Genomic DNA, 14,912 nt, shown 5'->3' on the forward strand with positions numbered 1-14,912 from the left:
AATTGGGGAAGAGCTTGTTATCATATAGGTGATGACCATTGGCAGTGGCCCTAACAGTCCATTCTCTGGAAATTCTATTGTATCCTGGAGAGCCCTTGGCATCTTCTGTGAAATCACCAGAGTCTGGGCAATGTCAACTTCCCTTGAGGCATTCACTAAGTACTTATAGAGTTCACCAAATTGACATGTTGGCAAGACTGATCACACTGATTGGCAGAGAGAGCCCTAGTTTGCTAAGGAGGTGAGGCTAGAACTGGACCTTCTAGTATTGGGGTTCAGTGGCTGTGATCATGAAGCAATGGGCCTATGCTGCTTATCCGGGTTCCTAAAGAGCAGATCCAAGGTGAAGGATTTCTGATGGTTCAGTGGCAGAGGGCCAGGGATGGTCAAGTCTATAGCTGCTGTGCTTCGACCTCCTTCAGTTCATTCTGAGTGGCAAAGAATGCAACAGGATGCACAGAACCACTAATGCAGTATCAGAATGGGATGTTGTTGCACTTTATGTCTGATGTAAATACCAAGGAGGGAAATTTTCCATCCATGTACCCAAGTCAGAGACATTCAGTTCCTTTTAGTCATGGACACAGGTTATGAGGGCTGCAGGCAAAGAGCACTAGGGACTCCTGGACTTCCTTGCATCACATCAGGCATGAGATGACAATTCCAAACCAACATGGCTGGCCTTGCTTATGTCTTTCAGGGCCAGTGGTGCTGCAGTAGGGGATGAGGCATATATCTAGCCATGGTGATTAGAGACAGACACATGGATTATGAGGCCCAGCTTAAGGAGAGCTGCTCTGATCTTTGAGGGCTTCACTGGGTTCCATGCTTTTCCTCTTCCTCAGGCCTCCTCTTGGGACACCACATGATCTTCTTGGCGTATGCCATTCATCTGTACAAATACACTTGTGTTTATGTACCTACAGGGACTGTTAGAAAGGCATCATCCACACCCTTCTTCCTCACTGAGCAAGAGCAGCAGTTGAACCAGGTGGAAAAACTGAAACTTCAGCTACAGATGATGACCAATGACAGGAATAAACTGCGTGAATTCCTGGCCCATTACAACAATGAGTTGAACAACAGGTATTCATCATGTCCTGTTCTCTGGTGACTGTCTTGACCTTACTGTGTCAATTCCAGCAGTCCTTAGGTCACTGGAAGCTGCACCTACAGGGTAATCTGCACAAGCAAATTTTCCTGAATGCATCTGAGAGGCAGAACTGAAGCCTGTAGGAGTGAGATGGGACACAGGTTGTTCTGATTCCTCCTAATGAAAACCAGAGCCTGTGGCCTGAATCACAATCCACAGAGAGGGGCACTAAGGTGTAAGATCACAACATGCATTTCAAGAGACCTTGGCAGGTGTCGGCTTGTAGGAGATGCTGGGTGCTCTGAGTTTAACCTGAGTCTCTGTATTTGACTAGATATTTATTTTTGCTTGTTGCTCTTGGAGCAGATTGAAAGGCCTGGTGATCCTTCTTGCTCCATCTGTGTGTGAATGGAAGGCTTGGAGTCCATCCCAGCTCCTCTCTGGTCTTGTTCCTTATACTGTGAGACAATGCCACCCACCTGAATTTCTCTGGCATCTTAATTGTGGATGGGTTTGTGTGCATGTGAATTGCCCTATTAGGGGTCCAAATATCACAAACATGGTAGTCTCAGGTTTTGCGCTTTTCACCTCCCTCTCCCTTGATAAACCATTAGATTGCATTCCTTAATTTAGTCCCCAAAGTTCATTCCCTTTTGTGGACATTGACTCATTCTTGAAACTAAACACCAAAGTCCAACAATCAAAATTCATTACTCAGCTACACTTGCCAACCTGTCCAATCAGATCTCAGCAACTCACCCTAGCACAGACTTAACCTTTCTATTTAAAATCCCACTGCTGAAAAAAGCCTGCTGGGTGTTGTCTGCCTTTGCCTGATCCAGAGGCAGGCTCCCAATGCCATGCTTGCCCTGCTGGGGAAATACATCTCTTTGTGCTCAGGATTAGGTCTCAGTGTGTTCTGTACTGTCTCTGAGAGGCTCCCTTAAAGTGTGTGTGTGTGTGTATGTGTCCCTTCAGATCTTTTGAATTGGATATTGATAGTAGTCCTGAGGATTTGCCTGATTCAAAGATTTCAGGTGACATAAGTGCTGAAAACAGGGAGCTCCACTTTGAGCATCACTGTACTCAGTCTCTGTGCTCACACTGGTGCCACATTGGAATCCCCTTGGGAGTTTATAAAGACATCCTCATAGAGTGCCTCATGCATGGCAATACTGATGATGAATTCTGGGTATCCTTGTAAGGACAAAGCATTTCTGTTCTCACACCAGTTGAAATGTCATCGCAGTTTTCAGGTAGGCCCACAGTGGTGGACCTTCTTAGAGTGCTAGTCTACCTCTCCAGGCCTATTGAGGGAGCTCATGGAGCCCTGTCTCCCTCCCTGTTGACACCCAGGCTTTCCTGGCCCTGGAGCAGGGTAGCAAGTCTAATTAATGCACATCATGAATTCCCGGTACATAGCATTCAGGGTGTGATATTCAGTAGGCTAGGGTAGTACAAAATATGACCTTAACTCATGGGGTCCCTGAGGTCTGTGTTCACAGGGTTCTTTGCTCCTGGGGCTATGCCCTACCACAGGCTGAATTCAGAGAATGAGATGCAGAACACAGAGTATAAGACGGATATGTCAGATGTGAAGAAATTACCCAAGGAATTTAGTGAGGCCTTGTACAAGTGCACAGAGCTGAGTGAGAAGACCAAAATCTACCAGTGAGTGCCTGACTTGGGTGGACTCCAGAACTTGCTAAGGTCTGCTTCTTGTTGTCTGAAGTTTCTCCAGTCCTGCCTGACCCTGCTGCCAGGAGGAATATGTCCCACCTGCCTCCTGAGCAAAATGGTCCCAAATAAAGACACAGAAGCTCACATTACTTACAAACTATATGGCCAATGGCTTAAGTTTCAGGCTAGCTATCTCTATCATCTTAAATTAACCCAATTCTATTCATCTGTGTGTTCCCACATGGCTGCTGAATGCCAGACTGTTGGCATGTTGCTCATTGGGTGGCAGCTGGCATCTCCTCCACCTCTGCCTTTCTTCTCTGTCTCTCTTGGACTTTCATGCCTAGCTCCTTCCTGCCTTGCCATAGGCCAAAGCAGCTTATTTATTAACCAATGGGAGCAATACATATTCACGGCATACAGAAAGACATCCCACAGAATCTTCTTCCCTTCTCCACCTTAAGCCAAAGTGAGGGCTGTGGTTCTAGTCTGTTTACCTTTTAGCAAGCAGCCTGCCTCATTCCTCTTGGACTTGTGCCTCCTAGACTGAGTTCTCCTAAGTGTGAAGAGTCTGAGAGCCCCTCCCAATATTTTCCTGTCAGCTTCTGGAACTTCTATACAGAAAACATAGTTTGCACCATGAATGGTTTCTGTGGCTCTGGCAGGAGCTTACATAGCTGTTTTCTATGGGACACATGGATGGAAAGTATTCCTGATGGGTCTTCTGTCGCCCTCAGACCATGTTTTCCCTCTACCTGCTCATGTTTTCCCAATACTGTGAACAGTTAAGTACCAGGGTATGTGTGTGGGAGGCAGCAGATCCAATCTTCTGAGGTACATGGATCCCTTTTGCTGTTAGGGTCTTCAGAAGTAGTGTAAATCTTTCTGGAATTTGACTATTATCTGGCTTCTGCCTGTACCTGAGTGATGCTGCCATGGCTAATGAGGGCTCCAGCCCAGGGCTGTTGGGGATGGGTACATAGGACCTTGCAGGAATCATGGTATTGGGAGGCAGGAGTGGCAGATGGAATCTGAGAACATCATTTCTTGTGATATTTCAGCACCCTCTACAGTCAGCACCTGAGTGAACAGACTCAGCTGAAGGAAAAAGTGAGAATCTTGCTAGAGGACAAGAAAAAGCTGCAGGGGGAGCAGATTTTACTAAAAGAGTCCTGTGAGGAGGCAAAGAGGCTCTGTGAAGAGGTCCATGAGAAGATCTATGACCTCTGGACAAGGCAGCTGCAGGTAGGTTGAAACGCCAGGGCCCACCTGGCAACCTGTCTGACCATACACACACATACACATACACAAATGTAACCATCTACTCAATTACTCAACTGACCCATCCCATCCAATAGTTCACTTCTGTGATCATTCACAAGTCTTTCTGGGGAGTTAGCCTTTTAGGCAAGCAAACCCTACTGCTCTGCTGGAAGCCGCAGCCCATTGAGGGAGACAGGTCAATCACATACCACTAACCTGTATGTCAGTATGGGAGGAGCCGTGCTATGATGGGAGCCACAGAGATCTGAGTGAGTCAGGCCAAATGTCTGGGTCTCATTTGCTTTGCAGGGGTCATGTGAGATCAGAGGCAGATACAGCATGGAAGGAGGAACACCTCCTGAAAAAGCCAAATGACCCGGGCTCATAGACTACTTTTTGGGTGTCATTAGACATTTTACCCTCTTGTTCCCAGACTGCCATGGAGTTCTCTTTACCTGGTCAAGCCCTTGCTTCACAGTGACAGAAACTAAATTATCAGCTTGTCAGTACTGTTTGCTGTGAGTGGCATTGGCCAGTTCTCCCATCCTGGATCTTACATTCAGAAGCTCACTGGATGACCAGGGATGTGGCAAGGGCTTATGACAGGTGGGGGTCAGGTTGACAGATTTGAGCCAACTGCATCAACGTAGCCTGCGGAGACACAGCATGCTTCCCCAGGCATTTTTAGTCCAAAATGATACAGAATTGTGGGACTTTCTTATAACAGCTAGTGTGAGGAGTCTAAAACCAACTGGCAATGTCATCCTCATCCAGTGTGATGTCCTCCTCACTGCATTCTGATCACTGATGATTGGAGGGGTGTTTGTCTGTGTGTGAGTATGTCTGTCTGAGGGTGTATATACGTCTGTAGGTGTTTTGGAAGTTCTGATGATGATATCGAGTGTCTTCTGTTGCTTTCTCCTTTATTCCCTTCAGCCCGAGTCTCTTACTGAACCTGGAAATTTCTGTTCTGGCTAAGTTGGATAGCCACAGATCTTTGGATCTCCTGTCTCCTCACAGTAGACCGTCCTGTCTTTTTCTGTCTCATTTCATTGCTAAATGGTTCCTTTGTTCAGAAAGAGAACTGATTTGTTGGTTTCTCTTCATTTTTAAACATGTTTATTACTTTGGAATTAATGCGTCTTAAAATAAATAACAAAAATCAAACAATGGAGCTACTTTAAAAATGAAAAAGTAGACTTCTTTACTTTCACAGCGTAGAGGTAACATCCCAGGAAAGGTCTGATTTGTCTACTGGCTTCACAACATGTAACCTGATATTTTGAAGCTCACTCTTAGTCCAACTCATAGTTGTATAGAGTGCTGCATTTTAGAAAAGTGCTGTGGATGACCTAAATAACCTTCCACTGACTGGCCTGGGGCTGTTTTCATATAATGTGCACTGTAATCTGGTCAAAAGTTGTTGGGAAATGACAGAGACTTCTAGTCTCTGGTGCTGTCGATGTCTTCTGTGGAGGAGTCGGGGTAAGTTTAGTGAGGAGACTATGATGGTTCAACTTAAATCTATCGGGAGGCTTCATGTCCCACCCTCTTCCCCCAGCGCTTGGTTTTGTGTGGTCCAACTCAGTTGTGCAGAGGTTGTTACTTATCTGTATGATCAGTGAGTCTGGTGTTAAGAACTTCCCTGGGAAGGGAAATAAGTTCAGGCCAGGACAGAAGAGCTTGGCTGGGTTTAAGAGGCTTGTAGACAGCAGCGAGGACCCACTATGTCCCCCCCTGGAGTAGAAAAGGTGCTGCAACATTCTAGTCTTCTACCTTGCCTTTCTGGATTCAAGAAAGGTGTGTGTGTGTGTGTGTGTGTGTGTGTGTGTGTGTGTGTGTGTTGTTGTTGTTGTTGTTGCTTTTATGTGTATCTTTGAGGAATGAGAATGTGTGTTTGAGCCTCTGTGGGTATGTTTACTCTCTCACGGAACAATGGAACATCTTTAAGAATGATGGAGATGGATTTCAATGAGAAAGTACTGTGCCTAATCTGGTTAGTACCACTTTGCCTCCATCAAAGAACAGATGTTGTTGCCCATCCTTCTGCATGTCCACACAGCTAACTACAACCAAAAGCCACGTAACTGATGCAAGCTAAAAGTTCTTCAGGTATCTGTAGAGGCAGAAATATTTATCTGCAAAGAAATCCTCTGGAGAAAAACAATGTAATGGGGTCCATGAAGGTGAGAGAGAGGCTACAGAGACGCAGGAAAGGCCGGAAAGATTTGTGTCCCTCTCTGCTCTGGGTGAAAGGAGGCTGGTCACTGATGACTTCCTGCATCCTGTTTTGTTCTTCTTCTCATCGCTTGCTGCCATTTTCCATTCACCTTTGCCCTACTTTGGTTCAGCTAACCTTGCCCTTGGAGCTGGCATGAACTTTATTCTCAGAGAAATTCTGAACTGCAGAGGTGCTTGTGGTTGCATCCCAGGCCAACAGAAGTCCCACAGCTATGCTGAGGTGTGAGATGAGGTTGTCTTAGGGTACCGCTTAGGCCCATCATACTTTCTAATACCCACTCCATGTTGTGTCTGCAGCACTCAGAAGCTGCTTTTATTCCAAACTTCTTCATAATGAGTTAAATTCAGCCTGATGGAGAGTTGAGAGAAATGAGAACTCTCAGACATTGCTAGTAGTGTAAAATGGTGCAGCCCTATGAGAAGGTATGTGCAATTATTCAGAAAGTGGAACTTCAGACTTCAGGTGGAGCAATGATTCCAGAATGGAAAGTGTTGTCCACAGAGAATAGGGAATAACAGGGATACAGCAGGACTCATCAGAACAGCCCAATTAGAAACTCTTCAGATACCCATCACTGATGAGTGCAAACATACAATGTGGTCCATGGGATATTGTGAAGTATGGAATAATATATGCAGTCATTTGGCCATGAGTTAGTCAACCTTCTGTTACTCAAAGAAATCCCTGACACAATCAACTTACTTGGAGGAATGTTTAATATAGACTCTGGATTGTAGAGCTTTTCTAGTTTTCTGAGCTCATTCCTTTGGGCCTAAATGGAGGCAACCTGTGGTATAGAGAGCTTCTTTAGGAGGAAGCTGCCCTCCTTGGAGGCCCTGGGAAGCACTGAGAGAGAGCAAGGGGCTGGTCCACTGCCATCCAGTGTTCCTGTGCTGGGGAACTAAGCCTTCAATGCACAGACTGGGGAACTTGCTAATAGAGTTAGATTACAGATCATGGAACCCTGGTGTTCACCTGTCTGTGTACAGGTTTTCAAGGCAAGCACTGCATTGACTTATCTACCCACTGAGTTCTTCTCCCAGGTCACCAGGCATGCACATGTTATACAGACACACAAGCAGGCTGTACATCTGCACATATAAATTAAAAATAAACTGAAAAATTATCAAAACCAAGTAAAAGCGCACAATATTCTCCACATCCCTGTGCTCAGAGCATCCTGTGTTTCCTGCCTCCAGGCAGGAATATGGGTAGAGAGTGTGTAGGTTAATGAAAGGTAACTTTGTTCTCCATAGTATCCCAGGTGATCTCTTCTTACATAAGTTATCTGGAAAACTAAGTGTGGATGAAATGTAGTGTGCTTGTATGTGTGCATCCACATGCATGTGTGTGCTAGAGAGAGAGAGAGAGAGAGAGAGAGAGAGAGAGAGAGAGAGAGAGAGAGAGAGAGAGAGAGAGAGAGAGAGAGAGAGAGAGAGAGAGAGAGAGAGAGAGAGAGAGAGAGAATGCATGTTTATGTACATGGTTAGGACAACCTCCCCTAAAAACACAATCTTCTAATGAACAGGAACTTCAAAATCATGAGGAAAATCTTCAGTCCCTGATGAAGCAGAAGGAGCTGTTCACCCGGCAAAGGGACTTGGCAGTAAAGCTGCAGCATCACTTCACTGTGTCCCAGATGAGGTAGGAGCCCAGGCTTCCAGAAGCAGGGGGATCCAAGTGGGTCCGCTGTACCTGGATCTCCATCCTCTTTGAGTTTTGTCAATTGGCAAAGCTGCCAGCCATGGGCAGGGAAAGAACGCCTCAGAGTGTCGTTGATGGCTCAGTCAACATGAAGCAATATGCTCTCTCCTTGCTCTTATGGGGACTGTGTCCCCTTCTTCCTTTCTGAGAACTCTTGTATGCTCTAGTATCTCATCTCTTAAATTAGATCTCCCCACAAATATTCCCATAGCAGCCAGAAACTTGGAAAGGAGGATCATTGATCATGAAGGAAAGTGTGTCCCCTGCATCTTTTCCATCAGGAACATCACGTTTAGAGAGAAGTGTCCACCTTTTGCAAATTTGCATAAAGCACACTCCTGCTGATTGCAGGCTCTCTGCAGTGTTTATCAGTTTCTCATGAGAAGATTTACTCTTGGTCATAAACAGAGTAGTCGCTGACAAGTTAATCCTATGCAGGGTTCTCAGCTGTAGGAATAACCAGATCCTTCTTTGCATTGCTGTGTAGGCTCCACTAGAGGGCAGGCATAGAGTTTTCCAGGAGGTTCACTTTCACCTGGTATCTAATCAAGGCCAGGGATATTGTTCCTGAACTGTGCCTAAGACTTTAACATACTGATATTTCTCCAAAATGATGTCTTTGGACTGTTGGAGAAATATGCTGGTTTTCTTTCTAATCCAGCACAGTATGTACTTACCAGTCCAACTTCTAGCAGTTTTTAAAAGCTAAGAAAAAAATCCTGCCCAGGTGCTCTCTGACCCTTTTACCTTGGTGAAGCAAGGAATGAACTCAGGTGAAAGGTAATGCTCAATTGTCTAGCTGAGTAGTGCTGGTGGGGGCTCAAAAGCTGACATGGCAGGTCTCCATCAGGCTTGTGCCCCAGCTGCCTTCCTCCCCTAGGTTTGAATACCTCCAGCAGGATCTGGAGCAGACCACAGACCAGGAAGAGAGCCTCCTGCAGAAGGAGCTGCTGGTGCAGAAACACTATGTTCCAGGCAAGTAAGCCACCATTGAGCCCATCACCAGCAGCCAGGGTATTCATGGGGTTTGTTTTCTTCCTTAACTTTTGTTTACTAGGGATAAATAGGGCCTGATTTTTTTTGACAGTGGCACAGCAAAACTGATTCTGAATATTTTCTTTGCTGGTTTTCCCTAACAGCACCTCTTCAGAAAACTGAGAAGGCTGGAAGAAGCCAGAGACACCTTGAAGGCATGATATTCTAAACCCCAGGTTCACAGCCTCCTCAGAAAATGCCACCTCTTTTCAGCTGTGAACTCACGAGTGAGACAAATATCAACCTACCATCAGGCGATCCAGCCACAATCTGATCCCCATCTGTGGCTCACTATTCCCAGAGAAAAGATTGTATCACAAATAGTCTGAGATTCAGAGGACATAACACAAATTACTAAGAACCCTGACATCCATCAGCACGTGGCCCCAGTGAGGGGCAAAACAAAATGAAGAGGACATGTGGGTGAGCAAGAGTTCTTCTGTCAGCTTCCTATCAAGGGCTTTGACAAGCTGACCCCATATGTGATAGAAGTCTGACAAGGAAGACTGTGTTAACATCACACTGCCATCCAGACAGACCACACCCAAAAGCATGAGATTCTCTCTACTGCAGTGCTGAAGCAGACACCATGTCATGTGCAAGTTTTGCTGAAGATTATTCACTGCAGAGAATAAGCCAGTTCCTCACCTCATTTTCTCTCCCATAGTGAAATTCCAAGTGATCCTGAAATTTGCTTAATTTTTTTGTTTATATGTTGGGATATTTATGCTTTGGATTTTGGTTTTCTTCATTTTGGTTTAAGGTTTTGTTAATTTTTGTTATTTCTTATATTCTTATCATTGTTTTAATAGTTCGCTAAGGCTATACATTATATATAAGGACTGCTGTTTTGAAAGCCCCGATTGAGTAAAATGAATGTGTTTTATGAATAAAATGCAATTTGAAACTTCACTCTGAGACTCTTGTTTAGGCAGGCAAGGTTTCACACTCCTGTAAACCCTGAACTCTCAGGCTTTGATGTATCTCAGTAAATTCCAGGAATCTTGAGCTGCACAAGGATTTCCCAGCCATTGGACTCAGAGCTATTGTCAGACCCAAACTACTCTAAAAATTCTATACCTGTCTGGTTCATTGGTCAGGTTTTTATGGGGTAACAGAATGAATTTCTATATATACAAAAGGCTATGTTTTAGAATGACTTAGAGGCTGTGGTCCGGCTAATGGAACATTGGCTGGTTATAATGGCAAAATCCTCAAATCCAGGAGTTGCTCAATCCAATATGCTTGATGTCTCAGCCCATCAGCAGTATAGTCTGGAATCCCAAGGAAGTTGGCTCCAATGCCAGTGAAGGCATGGACTTGCTAGCAAGGTGAGAGCAAGCAGCTAAAGAGCAAAACTCCCTTCTTCCATTTCATTATACGGGCTTCCAGCACAAGGTCTGGCTGAGATTACAAGTGGGGTTTTGGGGTTCAAAACATCTGAGTTATAGGTGTTTCTTTCTTCATCAATATCCAGATTAACAGAATGTCTTTCTAATGCAAAGATGAGGATTACATGTGGATCTTCTCTCTTCAAATTAAGCAAAAATACCTCACAGGCATGCCCCTCCATTTTGGGGTTCTAATGAATTTCAGATGTAATAAATTTGACAAACAAAAATAGCTCTCACAATTGCACCCTTATCAACTTGACACACAATTATATCTTTTGATGTCATGATTAATTTCCAAATGTAAAACTATAACCAGGTCTTAATATTGCCTAAACAAGATATAATTACTCCAAGTACAACACGAACACATTATGTATTAGACCAGCTCAAAATTATGCCTAACATGATTTAATTATCCCTTGTAGTTGGAGTTTTCCTGTGTCCACCCAGCTCCTTCAGCAGCTCAGACCCGAGTAAACACACAAGAGACTTATGTTACTTATAAACTGTATGGCCGCGGCAGGCTTCTTGCTATCTAGTTCTTATATCTTAAATTAACCCATTTCTATTAATCTGTAAGTTGCCATGTGGCTTGTGGCTTACCCATACTTTATATCTTACTTCTCCTGGTGGCGGTGGCTTCTCCTGACTCAGCCTTCCACTCCCAGCATTCTCCTCTCTGCTTATCCTGCCTATACCATACTTCTTTCCTGGCTACTGTCCAACCAGTGTTTTTTTTGTTTGTTTGTTTTGTTTTGTTTTTATCAATCACTCAGAGCAACACATTCACAGCATACAGAAAGTCATCCCCAGCAATTGCTGTACAACTGCAAACACATTATAAAGTTAGAATAAGTGGCAATGTTCCTGGAGGGACATTCTTTTAGTATCTCAAATTTAAATATGATAACCATCAATATACTACCTCTTTTGGAATAAATTTGGTTTTATTTATTTATTTTTGTTTTTACATTCTAACCAAAATTTCCCCTCCTTCCTCTCCTCTCAGTCCTTCCCCCAAACTCTACTCTTCCTGCTCCCCATCCATTCTTCCTTTTTTTTCTCTTCAGAAATGGGCAGATCTCCTGTGCATATCTGCCTGCCATGTTATATCAAGGCATGACTTTTTACATTAAGGCTGGACACAGGAATTCAGTAGGAGGAATGGGTCCCAAAAGCAGGCATTAGAGACAAGCCCTGCTCCCACCGTTAGGAGTCTCACAAGAAGATCAAGTTATTCAACTGTAAAATACATGGAGAGGACATAGGTCAGTCCCATGCATGCTCCCTGGTTGGTAGTTCAGTCTCTGAGTCACTATGAGCCTAGGTTAGTTAGTTCTGTGGGATGCTTGTGGGGCTCCTGACCACACTAGGTCCTCCAAATATTTAATTGTTTATTCACTACTTTATGTTGATTGGTGTTTTGCCTTTATGTATTCCTGTGTGAGACTGTCAACTCCTCTGGTCCTGGCGTTACAAACAGTTGTGAGTTGTATGAGATTTTTTTCGTTATTTTAAAAAATTAATTATATCATATGATAAGTGTATAGAAATCTTCTGATTGGTATTTAAAATAATAACTATCTATCTACTTATTTTGTGATGAGGAAATAAATACATCTATACAATAGAGAGAGAATGAACATACAATACACGCCATTCCATTCTGTCATTCTGTACATATGGAGGTCAATGAACAAATTAGGAGGAGTCAGCTCTTTCCTTCCACCCAGCTACCCATCTCATTGGCCCTTCCCTGGTACTTTTCATGATCAACTCGTGGCTTTCTGCCTTAGAGGGTTTTCTTGTGGTTCTGAAAGTTAGAGAATATTTTAATATTAAAAGGCATTGTGAAAAATTTGTGCAGAATTTTGTTTCAAATGAATGATACTGTTAATTAACATAATAGTCACTCAGAGTTGAAGGCAGGAAAGAGCTGACACATCAAGCCAGCCACTTGGAAAGTTCTGATGCCTCTTTGGCTGGTGTCTGGGAGTTGGGATTTCAGTTTATCTTTATATTTATATAGGCATGTATATGCAGTTAGATATGGTTGGACATGTTAGGTATATCATGTAGATACTTATGAAAATATGCACATAACTATACTCATAGTTCTGTATACAACATGCATACCATACACATGCATACCAATGCCACAAAGGTTGCTTGTTTATATTTAATTTCTTGTTATGCCAATTTATTGAATATCTAATTGGAATTCAAAGTATAATTCTGTATGTGTGTGTGTGTGTGTGTCTGTGTGTGCATGCAAAGGTGTAGACACATACATGTTCTTAAATGTATGAATGTGGGCACATATTTGTGTGTGTTGTTTGGAAATAAGCATGTGTATATTGTGGTACAACATGATGGTGCCCTCTTCCTTTATCATGGGGTAATAGTGCTATTACAGTGGGATGGAGCATGCTTGATCATGCTTCACTCTGTGCATGGAACTTCCATGCTTCTAGAACACTGATGTTGTCTACCATGTTATTAACAACGTGTCGATGTTTCATGATCTTTCTCAGATAGAGATCTACAATCTATGTCAAATGTTAAGTCCCTCAGATACCATTTGACACCAAGCAGAGACAAATTTTCAGTTTCTCCTTCCTCCTCCACTGCACTTTCAGATTAGAGGAAATCACCCCCATCAAGTAATTCTAACTATGCTTACTGGCTATCCAGAATTTGGTGAAGAGCAGGAAATTGTGGGTTCCCAGGATCCAGTGATGCTGACAGAAGACTTCCAGGTGGGCTGTTCCTACTGCAACTGCTGCCACAGTGATCCAGGCTGAGACAGCAAAGGGGCATCTCTGCTGGGCAACTGTATAACTTCTCTTCTTCCAGATTCTGCTGCTGCAGACAGGAAAAGGATTTCAAGATCTGTGATTAGATAGCTGGTTTATTTTATTTTATTTTTTAATTTATTTATTCATTTATTCATTGATTCATTCATTCATTTATTTATTTATTTATTTATTTATTTGTTTGTTTGTTTATTATGTACACAGAAGAGGGTACCAGATATCATTACAGATTGTTGTGAGCCAGCATATGGGTGCTGGGAATTGAACTCAGGACCTCTGGAAGAACAGTCGGTGCTCTTAACCTCTGAGCCTTGAGGCGACCCTCCCTAAATCCTGTTAGGCTTTGAGGGTAGCACAATGCTTACACTTCATCTAGAAATCACAGGAAGAATTTCCCCACAGTTTTTCTTTTATAACTGAGATTTGATTGGTTGAGGACCAGTAGAAAAAGATGTTAATTCAGTTTTGTTCTCTTTCTTTTTGCATGCCACAGTTCTTAAGTGTAGGTTTCCATCCACAATAAGATAGAGGAATGGAACACTGTGATACCTTGCCTAACTCCTCAGATCTCTAAGGTACCTCCTTCCCATTGTCCTTCAAATGTCATGTTAGGGCAGGAAAAAAGTATCCATGGAAAAGAAGAATAAAAAGGAAACCCAACAATAAAGGACACTGAGTTAGAAGGATTGCTGGAAATCTGTGACCAGCCTTCAGGGATAAACTTTCAGGGAAGGAGAGAGGCATGAGGCAAAGGACAGTGGGAGATTGGGAAGGGGTATTCTCAGAGGGATATGTACATTATTTTCAACTCCTAATCTCCACTTGTGTTTGTTAGAAAAGATGAAAACAGCTGAGGCAGAGGCAGCACCTGTCCCAGGACTCCACTTTCCAAATGGGACAGGATGAACTGCTGTTACACTGCTATCCAGTGAGTGACAGCCTCAGAAGTCATCAACTACCATGATGAGAGGAGGTAAAGAAAACCTCATGGCTTTCTGCTTTCTGGTCAATCCCACTTCAAGGTGTGTTTAATGATGTTGAAGGGACAGGCTGGAGGGCAAATTTCAAACAGCTCTGTTCCCCAAGTTGCATGTCCTGCAGATGGCACAATACAAGCCTCATGATGAGAGACTCCTGATGATAAACTGAGAATCAGAAATGACAGACCAATATTTGAACCGTGTACATATGGACTGAGTCTGACATTTCCCCAATGACCTTCCTCTTCTCAGCAGTGAAGTTCTGTAGTAGGAAATGATGATTGGATGGAAAATTGTCCCCAAGCAATGATGATAACTGAAGCCTTCAGGCACCTCCCCTAATTACCAGTACAAAGACATCTGCATAGCTTCACCACCTATGTGCTTCCCTGAGCAGAGTGTGGCCTAGCCTCTGTGACACTATACAAGGAATCATTGTCATGGTTACATGTGTGCCCTTGACACATTGGCAGCTCACTCTATTAAAGTGGTCTGTGATTCACAACAATAATAACATGAGCAGGAATCAATTTCTGATAAGTCAGTGCAGACATTCTTTGTGGGAAGACCTGATCTCACATCTGTGAGTGGACATGACAAGAAGCTTTCTTGAAAAGAGATCATGAAGGCATGGTTCATTTTTCCAGGGGTTTTCAAGGTAGAAGACAAATGACATTTTGAGAAGTGTTTCCATAGCAAGGACAA

The 14,912-nt window shown here is 43.4% G+C and overlaps 2 protein-coding genes across 2 annotated transcripts in view; both read right to left on the minus strand.

Annotated features, from left to right (window-relative positions):
* The window catches only part of LOC107400179 (putative sperm motility kinase W), a 165,253-nt gene that overhangs the window by 89,767 nt on the left and 60,574 nt on the right, over nt 1-14,912 (minus strand). The window lies entirely within an intron of this gene.
* LOC143270541 (cytochrome P450 3A25-like) overlaps nt 1-14,912 on the minus strand; it is an 89,418-nt gene that overhangs the window by 54,702 nt on the left and 19,804 nt on the right. The window contains exon 3 of the mRNA XM_076560889.1: nt 13,095-13,276. The gene's annotated coding sequence lies outside the window, so the exon portion shown is untranslated. The remainder of the gene's footprint in view (nt 1-13,094; nt 13,277-14,912) is intronic.

The sequence above is a fragment of the Peromyscus maniculatus genome, chromosome 23 (genome assembly GCF_049852395.1).
Source record: "Peromyscus maniculatus bairdii isolate BWxNUB_F1_BW_parent chromosome 23, HU_Pman_BW_mat_3.1, whole genome shotgun sequence".
In the NCBI taxonomy this organism is placed as follows: domain Eukaryota; kingdom Metazoa; phylum Chordata; class Mammalia; order Rodentia; family Cricetidae; genus Peromyscus; species Peromyscus maniculatus.